Genomic DNA, 24,837 nt, shown 5'->3' on the forward strand with positions numbered 1-24,837 from the left:
CTACGAAACTGAGGACGTTACGCTTTTTTGTTGTGCGACATTTATTTTCATTTCGCCATGGCGATCGTGTGCGTGAGTTTGGTGACGGTTCTGGATACTTGTTATCGCCTGTGGCCAGTACTAGTTTATGAGGCGAAAACTTTAATGATAAAGAGGAAATTTGAAAGCTTTTCTAACGCCCGAGCAACGAACATTGGAACGGAGAGTAGTTGGCGTGGAGTATGGATTAGAAATCGCCGGATAGCGTAGAATGGCTAGATAATTTAAGGGCAGGCGTCAGGACATCTGGTCATCCCCCTTGGATCCGCGCATGATTGTGATCTCCCATAAAAATTTTGCAAGACTTTCAGGTTTCATCCTCAAACCAGTGACCCAAAGATACAGATCAAACTCGATGTATACGGCAACATTAGCCATCTTATACACCAACACGAATTGAGTAGAGCGCGTTTCCTAATTAACCATTATGCGCTAATGTTTTGTCGTGCCTATCGCTAACGTCTTCTCGTGCCGTTTTGTCGTGCCTATCTAGCGTAGCATAGATAGATAACCGTTTGTATTATAGTAACAGAAATGAGTGCCAAAGGAAGGTGAACGCAGAAGAGGACGACAGAGGATTCCATGGAGTGATGAGATTAAGCTGAGATTAGGATTAAATATGGATGCCTGAAAGGGGTAAACAGATATTTATAGATTCACAAACAACTGTTTACATTGTTTTTTATATTGCGACAGAGCGAGCAGGTTCAACCGGTAAAGCGAAACAGCTGTATTGAATGTATATAGGTAACATACAAAAAAAAAAGGGGGGGGGGGGGGAGGGACAAGCTTTATATAGGCAAGAAGTAACTTTGCGAATACGCTGGTAACTTCAGCGAAGTTTGTCACTACATGAGACTCGAGAAGGGAGAGAAAGTTTCAGGCTTAAAGGGACACTAAAGAGAAGTGCTAAATCATTTGGACTGATTAGGCATTACTTCTATACTAGAAGGTGAAATGAAAGCCAAACTTCCATTGTTTAGTAATTTGGCAGCGGCACCCCATGGCCGCTACGACAGTGTGACGTCATGGAGATCAAGGTGTTTACTCGTATTTGGGTCGTTGTAGCGCTGTAAAAGTTCTCAAAATCTGCTAAGTTTAATATTTGGCTTCTTTAGAATAGAATGCAGTCTTTCTTTGCCAATAAAGAAATTAACTGGTCCCAGCAAACGCCGTCTAAATCCATGACGTCATTACGAGCTAGTGCGGGAACTTCAATGTGGCATCGCCACCCGTATTTCTTTTCTTTTTTTAGCATGCCTTCTCTCAATCTAAGAGGCAATCTTTGGCTATTGAAGAAGCGTAGTTTACTAATGTCATTCAACTTACTTCTCTCTTTAATGTCCCTTTAACTTATGAGACATGACCAACATCTATCTCCGCATACTACCGTATAGACTCGTGTAACGGCCTCACCCTCAACTTGGCAGCCCTAAATTAGGAGAAACAAATTTCCAACGGAGAAACAATCGCGTTCGGTGCTCCGTTGCCGCACGTGCGCATCAGCGAATTTTCGCGCTGCGTACTTCCGTGTGCCGCTACTAGATCTAGTAGCACCATCTAGTATCTAGAGCAACCTAGTAGCTGCCCTTACACGGGAACGAAACTTTTGGTTCGGTCCCGTGTAAGGGCCGCACCTCGTCAAAATTGTGGAAAAAAAGTGCGGCCATTACACGAGCCTGTACGGTATTTTAGAGTTTTAGAGGCGCGCACGTACCACCGTATACACACGCAACTCCTAGATGCTAAGGCCATCGAAGTGGGAGTTCTCGCTGTAGCGGATTTTCCACGTCACTGGGTTTCAATTTTGTTGACTTAAGCCGTAGTGTGCTGCTGTGTGGTGGGGTCTCGAGCTCACGTGATGCATCGGCAGCGATGGCGGCGGTGGGCCCTACCGCTCACACATCGGAATGACAGCTGTGACAGATTGGTTGATTGATTGATCTATTGATTGATCAACTTAGTGGGATTGGAAATCGCATCTTTCTTGCACTGGGTGAGACATATGCAGTGGCGGGCAAGATTCTTCTCACAATTTGTAGTTCAGTTGGTTGAGTTGCGGTCGTTGATATGGACCCCTCGGTAACAGTGGCCCATAGCTATTGTGCGCGGGGGAATTGTGTCGCTGCTAAGGCTGCGTGTTCGGAGATATATTCATAGTACTCAAGTTTGAATTAAAGTACACGAAACCTGCATTCACTGCATGCTTGCTGCATGCTATTCACTGCATGCTTAGAAGAAGTATTCAAGCTCTTAAACTGGGAAGGCTTAGGAGTGAGGATCAACGGCGAATATCTCAGCAACCTTCGGTTTGCAGTTGCCATTGTCCTATTCAGCAACAATGGAGACGAATTACAACAAATGATTGAGGACCTTAACCGAGAAAGTGTAAGCGTGGGGTTGAAGATTAATATGTAGAGGAAAAAGCTAATGTTCAATAGAAGCCTGGCAAGGGAAAAAGAATTCAGAATCGCCAGTCAGCCTCTAGAGTCTGTAAAGGAGTACGTTTATCTAGGTCAATTACTCACAGGGGACTCTGATCATGAGCAAGAAGTTTAGAGAAGAATAAAATTGGGCTGGAGTGCATACGGCAGGCATTACCAAATCCTGACTGGGAGATTACCACTATCGTTAAAAAGAGAAGTGTAAACCATTGCATTCTACCGGTGCTAACATATATAGGGCAGAAACTTGGAGGTTAACAAAGAAGCTGGAGAACAAGTTAAGGACCGCACCAAGAGCGATGGAACGAAAAATGTTAGGCCTAACGTTAAGAGACAGGAAGAGAGCGGTGTGGATCACAGAGCAAACTGGGATAGCCGATATTCTAATGGACATTAAGTTTAAAAAATCTAGCTGGGCAGGCCATGTAATGCGTAGGATGGATAACCGGTGGACCATTAGAGTTACAGAATGGGTACCAAGGTAAGGAAGCGCAGTCACGGATGGCAGAAAACTAGTTGGAGTGATAAAGCGAGGAAGTTCGCAGGTGCAAGTTGGAATCAGCTAGCGCAAGACAGGGGTAATTGGAGATCGCAGGGAGAGGCCTTCGTCCTGCAGTGGCCATAAATATAGGCTGATGATGATGGTGATGACGATGACCCGAAACCATGAGCTTTATTCGTCGAACAAACGTGCTCACGGCTGCTTCCCCCTTTTCTTCCTTTTTAGAGCGAAAGCTCTACTACGCCATGTCTCCCAAGGTCATTCATCGCGTCGTAATGACCTTGAGCTGCCAGAGCGCGAGCCGCCGGATCGCAAGTGTGTAAGTGTGACGTCACGCCACGTGAACCGCTATGGAAAGGCGTCGCAGCTGGGCTCGCTCGGAGCCTCGCCGCTGGGTTACCACGCGACTAGGCGAAGGTTTAACGGCTGCTTCGCCGGCGCTTGGTCGCTCAGTCTCGCGCCATAACAATGCGCGCCGGCTGGGCCGTCTGTGCGTGCGCTTCAGCGCAAGCGACAGGCTGAATCCAGTCATCCAGTAGATATAGCTCGACGGCAGGCTGCGAAATCTCAAGCAAAGGCAAAGTTGGCTGCTGAATGACACCGGAGCTAAGGGAGGCCAGATCAGCACGTTATAGAGAAGCTTACCAAGCGCGGAAGCGTGCATTAATGAAACACTGTGTGCGCAATTTTTGCATAACCAAGCCAAACGGACCTTTCGCTCGTGATAACTAGGCCTACAAGAGTTAAACCTCAGCCAGTTTTTTTTTTTTTTTTTTTTTTCACTCACTTGCCCTAAAGTATATACCCCCGCAGCACAGAGTCGAGAACGTGCTGACGGCGTCGCGGTACCTTATAGCGATACTTAACGGCTCGAACGTTCCTTCGTTCCTCAAATCATTTCGCGGAAGGCGTACACGAAGGAGAAGAATAAAACAACTGTTCCGTGACCCAGTGTAGACATTAGCGGTGCCACTCCATGGACGATCACCTTTTCCACGCGACACTGTTTCGTCTCAAAATAGACAGCCTTCGCGACGCTGAACTCGCTAAAGCAGGAGGGACAGGACAAGGCAGCTACTGAAAATGGTTGTACTATACGCGCCGTTCGAAAGCGATTCTCGCACTGCAGTTGTTGGGTCACCGCGCTGCGGTGTATAACGAAGTATATATACCTGTGAGAGCAGGCAGCATGTATAAAGAACGTCTGTGCTTGGTTACCTCCTCGAAAGGTGCTTAACGTTGTGGTCTTTCTTTAATGGTGTTCCTTTAATGCATCCAGGCTACGGTTCTGAGCTAACGTAAGTTTTATTAGGAGCAACTTACAGTTGCTTCGACAACACTCAGTTTACAGGGAATACATATAATGTTAGATCGACCCTTATTTTTACTCTTTGATTTAATAGTGACTCCAGTTGTGTGCGTGTGTGTGTAAGTGGGTGGGTGGGCTCTCACAAAGGTTAGAAATCACCTCGGATGCCTGCAAGCAACAGCACTTCTTTCACCACATCTTTTCTATACGTTTTTTCCGGCCCTCAATTTGGAGTTGTCTACCGCACATTTATTCTGGTTCACCTCCCTGCCTTTCATCTCCTATTTCTCTCTTTCTCTCAACGGAAAGCGGTCGCCCTGTCAGCGTCAAACGCAAAGAACAAGAACAGAGCAGACAAGAAGGTCAGCTGGAGCCAGTTAATTAATGAATTTTCGTTAATTTGTTAAACATGTGTTTCCATTTCTCGTGCAAGTAATCTCCGCCTCTCTGAATAATCTAGCTCAAGGACTATAGAATCATGTTATCTGCAACAGGCGACTTTTATAAAAATTCCGGGAAACTTAAAAAATGATCATACCCTATATACGAACACCGGATATAGTGAAACCGGTGTATACGAAAAACAGGGGTGATGTTGCCCCTTCTTCTGTCCAAGGGATATTTTAGTTTATCGTATCATCCATCAGTAATGTCACGTTTGCGTTCAGAACACACTTCTTTAGTCATTGCTATACTTTTATTACACGTACATTATACGGACTTCTCCAAAGACTGATTTTAAGGTCCCTATACAGCCACATCACATCTACCTCGTACTTAATCGCTACATTGCCAATTCACTAACATTACCTTGGCGTTCTTTGGCCATTTAGTGCTTTGGCCCTTGCGCCCCAATACACTAAATTCATCATTATGTCTAAAAGTAAGTAGGAAATGGGGCCTCCTCGCGTCGGCGCTCTGACTGAGCATAGGAGCAGAATAAACATATATCGCTTCTCCAATCGAGAGTACGACGACTCTTTAGATTGGAGTTAAATATAGAACAACCAGTTACTCCCATATGAAGGAGCCGCCAGAGCTAGGAATGTTTAGAGCGCATATAAAGCATACAAGATGCAGCGTGTCAAAATCTAACGAACAGGTGTTCTTGCGATTCCGCCCATTTAATCAAGCCCGGTACGTGTAAGCGTTGTTTCCAGGATCCACTCTAAGCGTTGCTTCGAGAACCAATTTCCTGGAACACGTTTAATTAAACCTGCGTGTGAACGAGTCACGGTAATCAAAATGGCTTCAACGTTCTCGCACATATGTGAATTCCTTTTGCTGTTGTTGTTCTTGTCCAAATGGTTAGAACCACTACGTCGTGATTAAAACCAAGAAGTTTGAATTGTCACAAAGACAATTGTGTGACAATAACCTCTCTGTGTGTGCAAGCCGTGCTCACTCTTATTTGTTTTTTCCTCAAATAATTTAATGGTGCAGCCTGTTGCTGCCGCGATATGTAGGCCATTGCTAGTTAATATACAAGCGCTAAAGAAGGAAGACAGTAATTTATCTCCGTATATGGTCGTGTCTGCCACTGTATAATCGAGGTTCCCATACAAGGAAATTAAAGTGCGCGCCTTCATTAGTGTGTGACCTCAACCATACAGCGGTGACATGCATTTCTTCAACACATGGGCACCTACATTCACTCGACTGTAAAAACGTCTACATAATCTAGCACTGACATGCACATTCAGCCGTTATTCGAGAGAGATAAACTTGGTTTTTTTAGGTGGGAAATTCACATTTTATTTAATCAGTTTGGTTCTTCGCGTGGTCATGTTTCTCATGTTAATCAGGTTCCGGATGTCGATTACTGTATAGGGTGCTTTAGCATAGAATTTCCTACAAAAAATACTACAGGGAATTCAGTGGCTGAATCGTTCACCTGTGCCATGCGAATGATGGGTATAGTACGCGGATTTGTCTAACATTCATGCCTGTGGCTTCAAACGTTCTTGTGACGTTACATTATACGCATTGGTATCTTTATAGATTTCGAAGTACTTCTAGCTTCATGAACACAGCAAGGCAATAAGTGATTGCGCCCATGCGTAGTCTAACGCAATCTAAATTTTGTAAAAAAAAAAAAATTGCAATGATCGAATCCCAAAGTCGCACAAAGCCGTTTGAAGCTAGAATGACGAGACTAAGTCAAATCCATGTACTGCCGATCATTCCTACGCTGGCTGAGCCGCCACACTTACAGCTTCCGTCGACACTAGAGCCAGAGATCCCGGTAGTAATTTTTCTTTGAAATTCTATGGTCTTGAAGCACAGCTTTTGGGGCGATACGCTCCTCCAGCTTCGAGGCCTGAAAAGCGAATTATTCCGAAAAAAAAAAAAAGTAGAGGCACCAGTATGATATTGAAACTACTGCCTACGTTGCGCGTCTGGATGCAGTTGTGAACGCGGACGGTTTGGGGAAAGCTGCAGGTGCTAAGAACTGACGATGTCACGCTGAAAATTCACTCTCAAAGATGTTGCACCCTTTAGGATTGCAACTCTGCCACACAATCATAAACGCAGCAATTCTTGAGAGCAGTTCCTCTGGCAAGCGCAGCATGCACGTCTTCAGCGCTCCTGACAGGGGCCCACAGGACACGAGCATTAGCGAACGAAAATGTGCGTTAGTGGAGCTGTTTATGCTGCTCCTTTATCACTTTATGAGTAGTATGCAGAAATATACGACACATAAAAGAGCGCTAGAAACGCCCCAATGAATTATGGAAATTGTGGCGGGGACAAGTTTGGCACCGCTAAGGGTGCAACATTAAAAAAAAAAAAAAAAAAATGAAGCCGTGTTTACACGTGTCCCACTGAACTCCACGCCTATCTAAACGACGGCCGTTCGGCATGGTGTATTTTAACACTGTCCGCTTAGGGACCAAGAAAACTAGGCAAACGGAGTACTTAGTACTTCCTGCTGTCGAAGCGGCGAACAATGCATTCAAGCGGGAGCCGAAGGGTTGTTACACGTCGCTCTTTTCGTTAACAAAACGAAGCCCCCCACCCTCGACCGGGGACCACCAACCCGCTCGTGCAACAAACAGGTCAAAAAGATGCAGGCGGGAGACCTTTAACGTCACTTCCGCGCTGCACGTGCGGCTTCCGCTTTCCCAAAAGCGCGGACCCGCGCACGCAGCTCCCGAAGCGACGCAGGCCGGCTGCGTTTGACTGGAAGCCACCCTCCACCCGAGCTGGCGCAGCCAGTTCTGGTTCTGGGTTCCTCTCCCCTGTTCCGTGCCCCCCTTCTTTCATGCGACGTGAGCTGAGAGCGGCGGCGACGCTCAAGCGAGAGAGAGGGCACTCGTGGAGGGCAACTGAGAGGGCTCGGGAAGTGAGGGGAGGGGTCTCGTCATTCTACGTGGAGCAGCAAGCTCAACGCCGCGTAGCCCGCCGATCGGGTGTCGTACGTTCCGCGTCTGGCTAGGTGTGCGTTCGCAAAAAGAAGCCCGCCGCCTCTTCGTGTGCGCCGATCGTCGCATAGACCGCAAGCAGTGTGAGTGTGTTACGGTGCATCGCCACCGTGGGACGCGCGATGGAATAACAGCGCATCGCGTCCAGTGTCGTCCGCAATTCCAGCCGCGCGCGCCGTCTGCTCTTTGTCCCCCCGCGCAACTTCTGTCGTCTTCGTCGCTGGCGTACTCGGCCTGTCGCTCGGAAAGGTATGACGCCTTGTGTCCATTACGCGTGCGTGTGTGTGTGTTTGTGTGTGCCGAGAGGAAAAGAAAGTTCCGTCGTTTCCTCATTGTGGCGAAATGCTGCGTCTTTTTCGCGGAGGCCGCTTCATAATTTTCTTACTCTTGTTTGAAACTTGCTCACGCGCGTGCTCCCGCCTCGGCGATGAAGATGCCGGAATACTGGTTCCGCCGCCGCCGCCGCCGGTCAATTGCATGCATCATAGTAGTACCGGTCGCGTCGCTGACGCCAGCGGCTAAGCTATGCTTGGAAAGTGCGCTGCTGGCGTGTATACGTGTTGGCTGGTGTGTGGCTTACGTTCTCTGGCCGTGTTACGTAAATATAGTCATCCGTCGTGTCACCGATTACATCTCTATTTGTTGCGTGCAGTCGTTTAGTTTCGCGCGTGGGCACCGTATACAGCATATGCGCCTTGGGAAATGGATGCGCTTGAAACGTATGTGTAAATGTCCTAAGCATGACGTCTCTTCTTTTTCTTCTTTTTGAATTGAATTCTTTCAAGTTAACACAGATGAAAAATTCCGGCACAACCCCGCTCACTATGAACTTCGACATTAATGCGATTAACATTAACGCAATGTAGCGACACGTCCATTCTTGGAGATTGGCCAAAAACTGGGCAGGTACCAATATCAGATACGCAGTTCTGAAGTTGTCTTTTCGGGCACATATCGAGTGGCACGCACCCACTGACCCAAATGGTCTACTAGACCAGCCGGTAGCATGTAGTCTATTCGGCCACACACCCAGTGGTCTTTGTTGTCTGCTCAGCAAGACTGCAGACAGCATCATGCCCAGTCGCCTAAGCTAGCAGACAGACAACTTGGGAAACTGAGTGAAAGAATACAGATATACCGCAAAGTAGGTTATAGTTCCAAATTAATTTTAATCGCACTAAAATCGGGCTGTCTGCGTCAGTGAAGGTTAAGCGCGAAGAGAATGCAAGAATGCAACTCTTTCGAAGCTACAAAGGTGCACGTACTGCGCTTCCGGGCCAATATTTCCATCACGTGGGTTATTGATGTTCACGTGGGTTATTGATGTTCACGTGGGTTATTGATGTTCACGTGCAGTGAAGTTCGGTGCTGTTTAACACGCTTCCGAACAAATGAACGCATTGTGTAGTTGCGTAGCTCTTCTAGAACGATGAGAAAAAGCTTAAACGACTTTGACTTTGCTATTGTCGCAAAAATAACAGAAAGCGTAGACGCGTGGATATCCACCCCGAACATTGAGACACCATAGTGACGCGCATGTGTAGCTACGAGTATATACTCTCAAAATGCGCATAGCGATGGTCTTCGTCGTGGCATTGGACGACAGTCAATGCAAGTAGCCATCCCGTTATTTGCGTGTGCGAAGTTACTGCGTGCACTTCATTTACATACACTTTTAGGGGTGTGCAAATATTAGTAGTGGAGCAGGGGGCGTAGTAAGTGTCCACCTAGTGGACATGTCCATTTCGTCTGCTGCTGAAGCGCTGATTAGCCGGGGTTGCCATCTTCCTGACGCGGAACCCATCCCAGGATACGTCGCTTAGGTAGCCATACATTAGAGGCCATACATAACAGCGGTCATTCGCACTCTCTGAAGAGTTCCCTGAATGCGAAGAAACTACTTGTTTGCTCCTAATGCTCTATTTGTGTTTTTAATAAACAACGCTTCATGACGTACTACGTAATGACAGAAACTTGCTAACATTAAGAATACTAGGATGTGAACGTCGATTTAGAATAATTGTGACAACGGCTGTTCATTATTCGAAAACTATTCGATTCGCTTCCGGCAGAATTCGATTCGGTCTCAGAAATCAATATTCGCACACCCCCTACGCACTTTTTACCGTCGCAGACTCGTCGGATGCTCTCGCAAGTCATTTACGGGCCGCTTTGACTACACTTTAGTATATGTAAAACCATATGCAGAGCAGCTTACACTTTTTTTTATATAGAGATGAAAATAAATAGAGGAGCCTGTCGCCGGTATGCTGGCGGCGGCTACTGATATTTCTCTTGGTTAAAATTATGACAGATGTCGAAATAAGATTTCTCGAATTCTTGCACTCGCCTAAATGTTAGGAAAGTAACCACGAAATCACTTTATGTCTGTAGCTGCCATGATTACGTTTCAGGCATGCTTCGTAGTAACTCGCAGTCCACTGCCGATGAGGGAAGTCCTGTCATGCAGAAAATGAGCTCATGGTCGTGAAGTTTAGTTGAATGACAGCCGAAGTAGCCAAGCCTTTTGCAGCTTATCAGCACTGTTCTTTCTATTTGATCTGCATATATGAAAGGGACACAAGAGATAAACAATAAGTCCGTTTGTAGTCTGATAAAGTAATATTTCTAAACTATATCTTATCTCACGGTAAGAAACTGTTTACTAGGAAGTAAAATGAACGTCAAGGTTGAATTTTCTTGAATTTCGCGCGTGTGACATCACGGATTTCGAGGTATTTCTTGCGCATTTGAGCCGTTGGGTGGCTTAGTAAAAGTTCTCGAACCTTGCGTAAGTTGCAGTTCTCTGGCTTTTTCCAGAATGCAATTTGTAGTCCATCTTCACCGATAAAAGATCAACGCGGGGCCCGAGCAGAAGTTGTAAAAATCCATGACGTCACGGCGAGCTGGTATTGAAACTATAAGGCGACGTCGGCACGCCGCCTTTCGTTTATGCGTCTTTTCTCTCTTATCAAAACTCTTCTAACGGCAAGAGTTTTTTTTTTTTTTTTTTTTCATTGTAGAAGGGTAACTCCTGATACAGCCCAACTTATTTTTCTCATAAGTGTCCATTTCTAACGCGGGCACCCAATCGAAAAGACGGTAAAGCCATCAAACCCATATCCAATAATCCCGTATGAACATAAGGGAACATACGAGTCCAGTATAAAGACAGGTATGGTCCCGTATATCAGCACGGTTATCCTCCCATATAACAGATATAGGAACATACAGTTTTTTTACATGAGATCCCCATACGTCGGCATAATCATATGGAACTTCTTCCATATAATATATGGGAGGATACGGGTTTTTATATGGGACCCCCATATGTTCATACAGGATTATTGGATATTGAGCTTATGATTCTTTTTTTTTTTTTCTTAATTTTCGGTAGGGTAATGCAGCTTCCCTCAGACAGGTCGCAGCAAATGCTTCGCCAAATTTCTCACTCAACTGGTCTTGTGGATGCTTTTACAGCTCTTCAGAGCTGTGAGATCGAGCGACGGTCTTTGTTCAGTTTTCTCAATGACTTCTGGAAGCCCGTGAAGAAACGCTGCTTTATTATTATATTAGTTATATATTTGTTATGTGTTATGTTTCTTTCTTTGTTTTTTGGCGCATAGAAATTTGATTTGTTTTTGTTACATTTTGAGGCTCGTGAGAAAGGAGAGCAGTAAACACCGGAATACCTTATCGCTCGTTTGCTAGCTTTGTGATAATCATTTCGATTATGCTTCACGACACGTTTCGACAAGTGACATGATAATTAACGAAGAGCGATCAATGAACGAGGGTGCGTATTCAGGAGACCCGACGGCGATCTGCAGGAGCGAACGCCTGACGATGATGTTTTCTCATCCCGTTTACTGTCACACCTGACGAATCATTACAGGGGAGACTCACTTGCGTTGCTGCATACCCGCAGAGTGATACATACTTTATACAGAAGCCACGTTGACTTACCGTATTTATTCGAATATAGGTCGACCTTTGTTTCCCGACAATGTTGCCCAAATTGAGCTATCGACCTGAAAGAAGGTAAGGCGTGCAAACACGGACACAAGAGAAGAGAACCAGAAAACACAAACACGTTTGTGTTGTCTGGTTCTCTTGTGTCCGTGTCTGCACGTTTTACCTTCTTTCACGATGAATCCATACCAGTTAGCTCAACTTTCTGTAGTTCTAAGCTATCGACCTATATGCGTGACCAACGAATCTCGACCACGAATCACGATATATTCGTGAACAAAGCTAGCAGATGCAGCGAGCTAACGGAGTTACTCCGTCGCGCCCCCAGTCTGGAGATTATCCAGACTGTCTTCAAGAAATGCTGCATAACCAATGTACTCGATGACACCGAGGACGACGTCATTTGGGGTGCCGAAGACGCCTGTGGAGCATCCGATGAGGAACGACTCTATTGGCAGTTCCGGCGAGGATTTAACTTGTGGCATCGACTAGCAGAGATTCAGTATACCGAGCTTCATGTAAATAAGGGTGGTCACGTTCAGTTTCTCGTTTTTGGCTAAAAAGAGATGGGTCGACCTATATTCGAATGATATTTTTTTTTCTCTGGGCGAGTTCAATATGTAGGGGTCGACCTATATTCGTGTTCGACCTATTTCGAGTAAATGCGGTTGTATCAATGACCTCCGCAGTCGTGTTGCAGTATAGTCGGTATAGTTTCGTGATTGCACAGCCCACCATGCACTATCAATTCAGCCAGCGCGCCGTTCGCCGCGTGGATACTATTTCCTGCTTATTCACGGCTGTTGATAGATAGATAGATAGATAGATAGATAGATAGATAGATAGATAGATAGATAGATAGATAGATAGATAGATAGATAGATAGATAGATAGATAAAGCTTACCGTCTCAAAACAAAACTGGTACTCTCGGAGGTGCCATAGTCGACATAATCAACTTCGACCAGTTCTTTCGCGTGCCTGTTAAATCTGCGTACACGGGCGTTTTTGCATACCGCCCCCCATTCGAACGCGGCCGCTGCCACCGGGATTCGAACCAGGTACCACGTGCTCGGCAGCAAAACACCGTCGCCACTGAATCACCGCGACGAGGTACTCGCCCTGTAACAGGTGCGGTGCCTCATCGGGAGTTCTGCGCCGGCGAGCCCAGGGGGGTCCCGGTTTCGATTCCCTGCTGTGGGATTTCGGCGCACGTTAAGTGAGCCTTAGCTTGTCAAGCCGGCTCGTATAGCCAAACTCTGACTTCGGGACGCATGCTAGCCCCGTCATTTCTTCAGTTTCCCAATAGAGTCAGCGCCTCTATCTATACTGCTTCGCTGCAAAATGTTATCAAGAATGAAAGTACTGATCGGAGGCTGAGTACAGTATGCGTCACCAAAGCCTGTAGAAAAAAAAAAAAAAACACCGCACATCCACGAAGTGAATGATGATGAGTGGGCGAAGCACCGGGGTAACATTCGAAGCATTCGGGTAACCGTGAATCCCCCGGACATTGCCCACTCGAACATGCAAATGAGTGACAACACTCATTTGACAACAATGAGTGTACAGTATCTACAATGTTGTTTTATTGGTAGTATATGGTATTGAGGTGCGTATTTCGCCTTCCCTTCATTAAGACTGCCTTGTGATCAGTGCAGCAGCACGGCGACGCCGGCAAGCGGACCCAGAGGCGGCGAGAGCGCGGGAAGCGGCGGCAAAACGCTGGAAGCGTTCTCTACCTGAGGTTGGTGGCGCCGATGCTCTGTTCAAGCGCGAGCTTCGCGAGCCCTCAGCTCCGGATCCGTTTGCCGGCGTTGCCGTATTGCTGCAGCTTTGTGAGCCCTGAGCTCCGGGTCCGCATGCCGGCGTTGCCGTTTTGCTGCAGCTTCGCGAGCCCTCAGCTCCGGGTCCGCTTGCCGGCGTTGCCGTTTTGCTGCAGCTTCCCGCGCCCTAGACTCCGGGTCCGCTTGTTGTCTGCGTCGCCGTGCTGCAGCAGCTTTGCGAGCCCTCTACTCCGCTTGCAGTTGAGCCGCCACTCTCGCCTTTTCATGCGTGGCGGGCGCGCCGTTATCAGAAGTGACCGTTATCATCCATGGCTGAAGAGAGAAAGAGAGCGCGCGTCGGGAACGAGCGCCTATGTAGCCCTTGTGCACCGCAGAGCCCCTAGCGGACTCCATGCAAACCAGAGCTACGGACGACGACGACGAGGGGGGGGGGGGGACAAGGCTCGGCCCTAAGGTGCTTCGCCCCTAAAATCGATTTGCTCACAGTAAATTCTCGTAGATTTTCTTTCTTTTAATTTTTTTTCCAACAGGCATTCTAGCTTCTTTATTCATTGGACGCATTCCTTGAGAATGACACCATGACGCCTATGTTACTCAAGTGAATGCAATGTGAACTCTACTAGAGAGCCTCGGATGACGTGCCGTTGATACCTGTCGATGCAACTACCAAGAAATACACTTTCCCGAGTCCCATAAATCTTGCGGAATGAACCTCCAATCGTGGGCGTGCAACAGCAAGAACAGCTCGACCCTTGAGTCACCTGGCAATTCTACTGCTGTTTACTCACTCTATAGCTTCCTAGCACGCGTTCCGATTCTGTGAATTCGGAAACGAGCTGCGCGGATAACGGCCTGGTGTGCCTCAGGGCATGCACACGTCACTCGGTGTACGCCTCGCTCTAAACGCGCACACAGGGCGTCGCTGAAACTGCGGAGGAGGAGCGTCAGTGTGAAAGAATGATGGTGAGCCGGTCTGCCGGCTCTTTTGTTGTTGTTATTTCTTCTTTGAGTCTCTGCATAGCCGCCGAGACCATCATTCGCGGAAAAGGAGGTCGACGACTTGACGTCCGCGCGTCCGCAACCCCCTTCGCCGCCAACAAGCACGGATAGATACTGTTCGGTGAAACAGCTCGGCGCGATCGACTACTGTGCACGTTACATCAACGTATATGCTATTATTTCAGTTTTATTAGCAGCTTCCACTGCGCTGCTGAAGATAAGCGGACCGAGATAAAGCGCAGCTTATCACCGTGCCAGCTGGCCTGTACTACAATATTGCGTGCTCGGTGACGTCACTGCATACCCGCTGTTCCGAACCAGCGCTGGCCAGCAGCACTAGGGCTGTTTGAACGTCCTATACTAAAATGTGCGGACCTCAACCGATAGGTACGCCACGGAAATAATACATTTTGAACTATGACAGACGCGCGCCCGTATCAGCGCTTGATAAAATCCGGTGCCTCCTGCACAGCAAAATAATTTACACCCTTAAAAGTGAATGGGGGTGTAAATGGGTTTATAGCTCGCACCCTTACACCCCCATTCATTTGAGTGTAAGGACACTCTTACACCTAAGTGAATGAGGGCGTAAATCGGTCTATAACTCACACCCTTGGTAAGGGTGTGCGTGAGCTGTTAGACCGATTTACACCCTCATACACTTGGGTGTAAGTGTGTCCTTGTGGGTCAAAATGCCGTGGCTCGATCGCGCCGATAACAAATTCGCGATTTGCTTTATTTTCACTGCAAACGAAAGTTTCATGGTGCTGTATTTTGCGCGCTGGGACTGCTGCGCGGATGTGTTCGACTCTTGCAGTTGAGTGTGTGTAACATGTAGGCACAGGTAGTGAGACATTTAGTCCAATGTTCACTTCATATCAGCACCCAGCCTGGCGTATTGTGACTCGCGTTGTCCTGCAGTGACCTCCGCGGCTTGCATAAGCAGCTGGAGGCATAGTGAACTAAAACATGGGGACGACGTTGCATTCGAGCGACTGTTTGAAACTAATTCCAGCAGAATTAGTAAGCGCACCTTCGGCTGTCCTCTGCGCGTTTTGCTGGGCAGGGAGAAAAGGCTTCCATATATAAACCGATTCCCCGTGTGTTGCCCGCTCCTCAGGAACACGTGGGAATCCCCATCCCGGAACGGCTGCTTTCCGCAGCTGCCGACAGGTGGCGACACAAGTTTACGTTAGTGCCGCCTTCTGAGCAGCCTAACTTCTTCATAGACAAAAACAACTTCGCATATTAACGCGATAGCGTTAAGGGCCCCGTGTCTCAGAAACTCCTGTGGCGGCGTCGGCGCCGTCGCCGGCGTTGGCGTGCGGTGAGTTAAAACTGCCGTATATATTCTATACGGCACCAAAGTAGTTCTTCTATCACCAAAGTTGCTCATACCTTATCTTACATTCTTTACAAAGTTATTCCTCGGAATTTTGAGAATGGCAGTCCACAAACAAATGCCATGAAACAAAACACCGACAGCGCATGCCTTTGAAGGTTAAATCTTCTCAGATTGAACTATTAAAAGTGCGAAACAATAACAGAAGATGGGCCCACGCAAGAGGCCGCGTTTCTACCAGAAAACTTAGAGTTACCATATATGGCTCCCGAGCTATATATACAGTAACTCTAAGAAAGCTCGCCTTCGTGCGTATAGCGTTCGCCGCCAGCGTTTCCTGGTAAACATTACGGTTACATAAACTGCATGCAGTTGCCGGAAATCGTGAGAAGCAGTCAGGGATCTTTGAATATGCTATCACGTTCCACTCTTAAATGCGAAGCTTAAGCGTCCTCCATTTTTTTTAAAGCTAGGCCGCTAACTGTGCCAGATCTTACCCTGAACGATCCGTATCACAAAAATGCGATGTTTCTGCAAAATGTGGGTAAGAACAGAGCAGCGGTAAGCGCAGAACCGCTTTTCTACGATTTTAATCAAAATACGAAAAAAAAAAAAAAAAAAACCGCACGTCGAACCCTGTATACATTTTTTGTTCACGAACGAATGATACAGTCGCTAGTAATTGCGCTCGCGCGCCTCCAATTCACAAATTAAGTCTGTGCGCTGGAGAGCCAAGTGCCTAATCCGCGAGAGGGCATACACGTCGTTGTAAGCAGCGTGGCTCCCAGGTATACGCACTCCGCGACCTTCTCACGCACCGGCGCTCGCCGAGGTGACCGCGTTCCCAGAAAACCGCGCACAAGCGCCAAACTCTCGCTGTTGTTCACGCCGAGAGTTGACATCGTTTACCACTACGCATTCGCCACACAGGCAAAGCAGCGAGCTCGTGGACTCGGAAACAGCCCGCAGGGAGGCCGGGAGCGTGATCGGCACGTTTCGTCCAATGAAGCAAGCGTTTGTCGGCGGTCTATACTGTTTACGTTACTTACGTTATACAGCTAACCGTAACCGCACTATACTAGCGGCGCCGGTGTAGTTATATGCTAATCGGATCACACGGATGACGAATGCGAAGAATCGGATGCACGGAAGCGCCTCATCCGCTGGAATGCCTCGTTCCGCATGTCTTCGTTGGCGCGTGAAATTTAACGTGTGAATCAAATACTCCTGGAGTGAGTAAACTGTAAGCGCGAATGAGCAGAAGTTAGAAGAGCTCGCGTAAGATATTAGTCCTGTGAAGAAACCACTGGCGCATTCGGTAGAAGTGCTTTGCAGCTTACTCGGTCACGTAGTGGATTAGTAGGCATTGCCGTTCGCTAGCGAAAGCCAATCGCGAAGGAAAGGTGCTGCATCTGGTATATACTACAGTTGAAGCCGGATATAACGAATTATTGTCTATAACGAACAGCTGTAAAATCCACTTGAAGATGTTTGTATAAACTATTTATTTTATACATCGAATAATAAATATATCGAACTATTTCGCGATCCCCTTCGAGTTCGATATATGCAGATTCGACAGTATATACTTTTTTTTTGAAACATTAACTGGCCTGTGTCTTTGACTCTCGACACTTATTTACGCGCTACATGTTCATGGAATTTACCTCTTAGACTTCTTGGCGCCGCAGGGGCGGAGTGCTTATGGGGAAACGTTGTTGATCACAAAGGTTGCGGGTTCGGTTACTGAAGGCGGAAGCAGTCTGACGGGGCGGAATGTAAAAGCGTGTACGCCGAGCATTCTTTGCGCGTTAAAGAACATCCGATGTTCAACATAATTCAGAACCCTCCACAATATGCGGCGTCTTTCGTATCCCCTTCCCTGTGTTGCCTTGGAACGTTAATATCAATCAAGCAATCAACCAATCAATCTGTCAATCTTTCTCCTAACTTTCGTTAATTCCTCTCCCTAGCGATCTTCTCTTAACAATCGTAGATTGCAGTTTTTTTTTTTTTGTAATATCTTTCGCGTAGGACGCTTCGTGAACTCACTGGCGGACTTGATTCCGAAATAATCTGTCCCAAAGTGGTAATATTCGAAGTATTTCTGTGCCCTCCCCACTCATACGGTTGAGGCACCGCATCGAACCAACGTCTTTTTTTTTTTTTTTTTTTTTTTGCGCGCTGAGACAAAGTTGAGGTGAATTGAGGCTAAAAAGCTGCACGCATATAGAAAACGAGACCAAATTGGAGCGCTCGGTTTGTTCTCTCCTTTTTATATGCGGGAATCGCATTAGCGCGATGTAAGCTCAGCAGCTATACGCGAGACCAAACTATAGCTCAACAGTTAGTCCTTCTGGATGCAACATGTTTTCTCTTACCTTGAGTGCACATAGAATATACAACTCCTACAGACACAATCCGCGTGTCCTCAAGTATCGAAACAACGCGTTCAAGTCCTTGTTTTGAGCGTGGTCTGGACCCGTCTGCCAGGATTCCCTCCTCTAACAAGGGGCGATCGTCCACTTTATCAAGCGCAGTCGAGAGCGCTTTTCTGTCCGCGTTGTAACTGGGGTATATATCACAGAAGGGATGCCTCTTCGTCTCCTCGCAGCCACTTTTTCCTTTCTATATTACTTGATAAAGTCACCTTTCAATCATTTTCAGGCCCTTGACATTTCGTATACTGAAGTATACATGGTATTTTTGTATTTGTTTCAGATTATTGTGGATGTGACATATTGGTAACATTGTTCGAATTGTGGTTAAGTGTCCTTGTAAACATCGTTTTGTAAATCGCTTTGCGAATAACCACGCTGCAACTGCATGTGTTTGAACGATACCGAGGAGAGGCCATGGATCCCTCGTCAGGTATTACAAAACGCGTTTAGCATATTTCTCGGTTTGTGGAGTATTAACCCCCGAGGTAAACTTATTTCCTGTTGTCACCTTTATCCATTTCCCCGTGCGCAACGGAAGCCAACGGTGGTTTCACTGAATCAACGTCGTGTCTTTCGCGTTTTTTTTTTTTTTCCCACTTCCTTCTCCTCGTCTTCTTACCTTGAAAAGGGCATTTACCTCGGACATTTGTATTCGTATTGCGTCGGGAGTTTATATTCACCTTTTGTTGTGCAAACTTCCGCTCCACCTTTAGCAGTTGAATTAAAATTAAATTATGGGGTTCTACGTGCCGTAATCGCGATCTGATTATGAGGCACGCCGTATGGGGTACTCCGGAATAATTCGTACCACCTGGTGTTCTTTAACGTTCACCTAAATCTAAGTACACGCGGGTGTTTTCTGCATTTCGCCCCCATCGAAATACGGGCGCCGTGGCCGGGATTCGATCTCGCTCGCGACCTCGTGCTCAGCAGCCCAACACCATAGCCACTAAGCAACCACGGCCGTTACACCTTTAGCAGGGGGGCAAAGGTCAACGGTACACCGAAGCATCGTTCGTATAGCAGCTCTGTGACCGAGTGTTGACCAGCTGCGCAATTCTCCGCCGCCGTCGCCGCCGTGTATATAGCTTCCTGCTTAGCGCCCGACGCGAACGAGAAGGGGCGCAGGCCAACATCATCCGCTGGCCAGAGGGGGAAAAACAAATGTGCTTCTGACGGCCCGTGCGCACGCATATAACTTATGCAGTGGACGACAAAGGTTTGCGGACAGCGATATCCGAGAAAACGTTGTCCTTTTCGAGCAGTTTGTGACCGCATATCCACTGAAACTGTGTTAAACATTATGTTGTTAGTAGGAGCTGCAATTAAGTCTGAATACCCGGCTGCGTCGACAGGTCTCTCTCTCTCTCACACACACACACACACACACACACGCACACGCACACGCACGCACGCATCGCACGCACACGCACGCACGCACACGCACGCGCGCACGCACGCACGCACGCGCGCACACACGCACACGCACGCACACACACACACACACACACACGCACACGCACACGCACGCATCGCACGCACACGCACGCGCGCACACACGCACACGCACGCGCGCACACACGCACACGCACGCACACACGCACACGCACGCGCGCACACACGCACGCACACACACACACACACACACACACACACACACACACACACACACACACACACACACACACACACACACACACACACGCACGCACGCACGCACACACACGCACGCACACACATCACGCAAGAATGAATACGACGTACGAGGAACCACGTTCATTTTTACTGTGAACCATGTCGGCTGGATGAATATATATATATATATATATATATATATATATATATATATATATATATATATATATATATAGAGAGAGAGAGAGAGAGAGAGAGAGGGGGGGGGGTACCACCGTATAGTACATCAGCTGAATTTGCCCTCACTAACATTCTAAGCGCCAGAAGGGCCGGAAGCCTAAATACGTATATATGCTCTACATATGCAACATAGTATATATATTTATGCCAACACGCTTACAAGTGGGGCGAAGACCTCGAGAAGCGCTCCACAACACTATACAGCCACCACAGGAAATGGCTGGCGGTCGGATTTGCTAGACGGTATATAGTATACAATGTGTACGCAGATGCATGCGGATCTCTGGCGTGCCCGAGCCTTTATATGAGCCGATATAGGCGACGCACGCTTGGAGTGCGCGTACTTACGTATGCATCCGTGGCACGCATTGCCGGCGCCACCGATGCCCGCGGGAGAACGCCCGGTGGCCTCGAGCGCGTTGGTTGTGCGGAGAAAACGCGAGAACGAGTTTTCACGACGCTGTCTCGGGCTATGACGACCTCCTCGCGCGTCGCCAGCCGCGTACGACAGTTCCATCAGGCTCGGTGCAAATCGGCAATAACTGGAAACGAGCCGCTGGTGATGGCAGCGGAATGCCGGATAGCTAAAGTGGGGACAATGTATATATTGGTGGCAACTTTGCGAAGCATTTCCCCAATCGCTGCATGCCGAACGATAGGGAAATGCGTTCTTTGCGATAACGGAAACGCGTCAAAAAGAACTTGCTCTTGGCCTATATAGTTAGTGTTTACTATACTGAAGGGCGGAGGCTGACCGGTTACGTCGTTGGTGTTTCTTGCTGTGCATTCGTTTCTCTAGCGGTGTACGTTATTTTGTTTAAAAATTTAAAATGCAAAGAGACTCGACTGGCCAGTCGCGCGGCAATTTTGCGCGTATTCGCGGGCTTCTTTCACACTCGGAAAAACGCTTTTATGTGGCACGTATATTGAGCAGCAGAAAGCTGTATCGGGAGTTCCTAATTTTTCTCTACGATTTTCTCATTGATAATTTTCATCTAATTATAATATTCGAGAAGTTGAATAATTAATTAAGACTAATTGTGGAAGTTAGGTGGAATGCAAAAAAAAAAAAAAGATCTGAGCATCACCAAGTGACGGCAAACATCCTAATCCCTTGATTCTGTCCAGCTACGTGGCCCCCATTTGCATATTTTTAAAGTTTGGCCCAAGTTACGTGAAACACCCGTGCATCAGCCAAAAACTGACGCGTGCGTGGCAGAAACGCAGCCTGCTTGCGCGTGCCAATAAGTCGCGAGCCCCTTATCAAGCACGCAGCTATACTTCCTTTCCTTGTCGGATGCGCTATGCGAGCGCGTGTGCGTCCGGATACCAAATGCAATCGCTGTCAACGCCGCTTGTTTACGTAAAGTTGGCACCACGCTCGACGTTTGATCCTGGCACATCTGCATTTGAGAAGCTTTTTTCTTCGCTGTAAAGTCGCCAAGAAGTGCTGCATCCGGCGGGTGTCGACATTTAAGGGACCCGTAAAAACGATCGAGATTCATCAGGTGAGGCGATTTACTCGGTGACGATCGAGCTTAAATCTTTCGCGAGCGCCGAAATTTGCCTGCCTCTTCCACCGCTGCTTGCCGATATATTGTTACCGCCCCCGCCCTGTGCAACCACGCGTATGCCCGACAAGCGTGCCCAGCCGGTGCCCTGGCAGATTCGGTTACGGTAAGCGTATACAGTAAATTCATTATTGAAGATTGTTAAGAGGGCGTGGGTTCCCGATTTCATCAGTCCAGAGCCTCACTGGCGGCGTTTCGCTGTGGGCTCCGAGACCGCACCGCTGTGCGCATTTCGGGTGAAGTGCGCCGGTATACGATCTCGGGGCTTCATCACTGAATTCCGCGGGGTGCCCGTATGTTGTCGCTTGAGGCAGGCGCGCAGTAGACGCTTCGAGAGGGGTAAGTAAGTGCGGGGTAAGAGGGGTAACACTGGGTCGGGGTAACGGAGAATAACCTGGGGGGAGGGTTCGGGGATGAGGAGCACTTCCAAATTATGTGCGACGTCTTGGGGTATGGTGGGGGGATCTGTACCGTGTTATATATGCCGCGAACAAGGTGAATGCGCGCAGTGTTCGCAGTGTTTCTGTACTGCGGTTACCGTGTTCATACGTCAGGCGCAATAACAAGCATGGTTATATATCGTAGGACGGTAACACTATATGCTATAGGCGCGCTCTGTTGGAGTGTTGTATCATATAGAGCCACCGATACCTTCCGAGCCAGCTGCCAGCCTGCGTGCGTGCCAGCTTATCCTTTGCTGCGCCTGTAGCAGGTGCACTCGGCGCATGCGCATCGCGGATTAGAAAGAGAGAGTATGGAGGCAGGAAAAGGTAGCGCGCGAAATATATAGTTCGTATAACTGGCTAGGGCGGGGCGGGAGTATAGTAACGATGCTAAAACTGCCTACCTATATACTGTAACAGTTCGGCCACTGTGTTGTTAGACTGGTTGGTTATATACATGACCTGCCGTCGCGCTTAAGACGCGGAAATGCAAGGCGTAATTCATATTACGGCCTCATATATGCACGATAGGTGTTAAGGACCGTACGTTTAAGAACAAGACAACACAAAGCTAGATAGTTTTCACGTGACGTCACGGGCGCAGCGTCTCACCGTGCTATAGTACCCGATCATCGCAGCCACTATGACGTTAGTGCACCATATTATCGCGCGTAATTTGTTTTGATTTTGGCTCGCTGACTGTGCTACCCACCGGATTATCACTGCTATCAATTTTTCGCTCGGCGCTAGACGCGCCTGTGGTGCCGTCACGTTTCTCGTTTACACAACTTCTCGATGGGATATAGTACCGCGAGATGGCGGCGGCCGCGATGACGTCAATGCAAACCAGCTACAGTACTTGCCGTAAGGCTCTGTAGAAATAAAGAAGAAAAAAAAAGGGGGGGGGGGGCGGTGTTCATGTTAAGCTTGACGGCGGCTGCGCGAAAGAGGCGCCGGCTTCTCATATATACCGTGCGTCCTGCTGTCCGCGCGGGTAGTCGCGCGAGTTTCCCATGGGGCATTGTCTTCTGCAGACAATGGTCTCGCAATGCTATCGCGACGTCCATCCATGTATATACAGGCGGATAACGCCTGCGTGCCAGACGTGCGCGCATGTGAGCCCATATAGTGTTCTCCCAGGCATACCTGCCCGCGACGACTCGTCGCTGTCACACGACCTGGAGTTGACGACACTAGACAAGGGACGTGCCTGGCGGCGGCGGCGTCTGTCGCTGTGCCCGCGGGCCCGCGCCGGTAACACGTATACCGGAAATAGGCTTAACCCGCGAAGGGCGCTCGCGCGCGCTTCACTTATGCATAGTTGTTGTTTTGGTTCTTTGCCCGCGATGCGACACAATGAGTAGCGCTCGAACCAAGGCCAGACGACGGGGGCCGGTTACGTATGCATGCACCTGACCGCTGCGCCGAGAATGCCCCGAGGCGATCGATGCTCGCGTTGTTTTTGACTTCGTTATAGGGAAATTAGTTAGAGATGAGCGAGTGCATATAGTGTTGTATAGTTTTCCAGAAAGCAGGTTCCCTTTCAATTGCGACAGCGCTCAAGAGCTCGCAACTATATGTTTGCTGTGTCTGCCGTTCATGGTACATCGTCGTCATTAGATCATCTCATCCTCAGAATTATCTTTACCATATATATGACAAAGAAAACGAAACTATGCCCTGTCCACCACCACTGGTATTCGAGCTCATGCACAATGCGGTCCACTGTTAAAGCGAACACTCTTAATCTGTGGCTCTCGCTCTGCTGGCGCTGTAACTGAAAGTGCCTGCTGTGGTTGAACTGCAGAGGTGGGTAGAGAGATGCGGGCGCCACCAACCACAAGTCATATACGCTGAAAAACCAGGGTGTTGTACACTTGCCAGAGAGAACAATTCGCACGTGCTAAACACTCATGTGTTGCCTTTAACAGTGGACAGCACTGTGTACGTCCATATGCAGTAGTCTGCACTTGGAAGCCGGAGGCGCTAACCATAGACCTACTGCGCAATATTCTCGATTGGCAAATAGTGTGGGGTAATTCGTGCGCCACGCTGCTGACTCTGAGAATGGCGGCGTCTGTGCGTGTGTCACGGAGGCCACAGCAGACAATACTGTGGCGGACGAAGACGACGCTGTATGCATCGCAAAGAAATTGTTCTTGTGAATATTCCTATAGGGGGTTCCATCTTCTTGCTGAGTTTTCTTGTCACATGTTCTTTCAATTACTATTTTTGTAATTTTGTTATATTTCCTCGTTAAATATGTTGTTTTTCATGTTTTCTTCAAAGGTTTGTTATTTATGAATTCTATTTCCCGTGAAGCACCACACTAGTGTAGAGCTTACGTGTTTCTCAAAGTGCATAAGGCAGGAGTTATCTTTCGTACAATGCCTAGAAATATCTGAAGAAGAAAGACGGCGGCGATTGCTTTTTGTGGCCTGAATCCACGCATCACAACAATGCAGTGTTCAGATGACTCACAGTGTTCTCACGCTAGACAAAGGTTTCGCAGGAAGTTGAATACTTGGAGTTACCCTCAATAGGCGAATAGGAGTCCACAGCCTTGAGCCAACGTTTCGGCAATGGGACATGTCTTCAGACTGCCCTGACGAAGACAACTCTTGCCGAAACACTGGCTGTATACCTTTAATTATTCGACCCACTGTTGGTCGCTCATGTTGCATGTCAT

At 47.9% G+C, this 24,837-nt stretch overlaps 1 protein-coding gene across 2 annotated transcripts in view; it reads left to right on the forward strand.

The window, feature by feature from the left end:
- The first annotated feature begins 7,679 nt into the window (after window positions 1–7,679).
- The window catches only part of LOC119461228 (uncharacterized), a 31,583-nt gene continuing 14,425 nt past the window's right edge, over window positions 7,680–24,837 (forward strand). Inside the window, exon 1 of one of the 2 annotated variants that reach the window (XM_049672286.1) lies at window positions 7,680–7,968. The gene's annotated coding sequence lies outside the window, so the exon portion shown is untranslated. Of the gene's footprint in view, window positions 7,969–21,207; window positions 21,643–24,837 lie in introns of those variants that run through there. The other variant, XM_049672287.1, reaches the window with a different exon arrangement.

This window comes from Dermacentor silvarum, chromosome 8 (genome assembly GCF_013339745.2).
Source record: "Dermacentor silvarum isolate Dsil-2018 chromosome 8, BIME_Dsil_1.4, whole genome shotgun sequence".
Lineage (NCBI taxonomy): Eukaryota > Metazoa > Arthropoda > Arachnida > Ixodida > Ixodidae > Dermacentor > Dermacentor silvarum.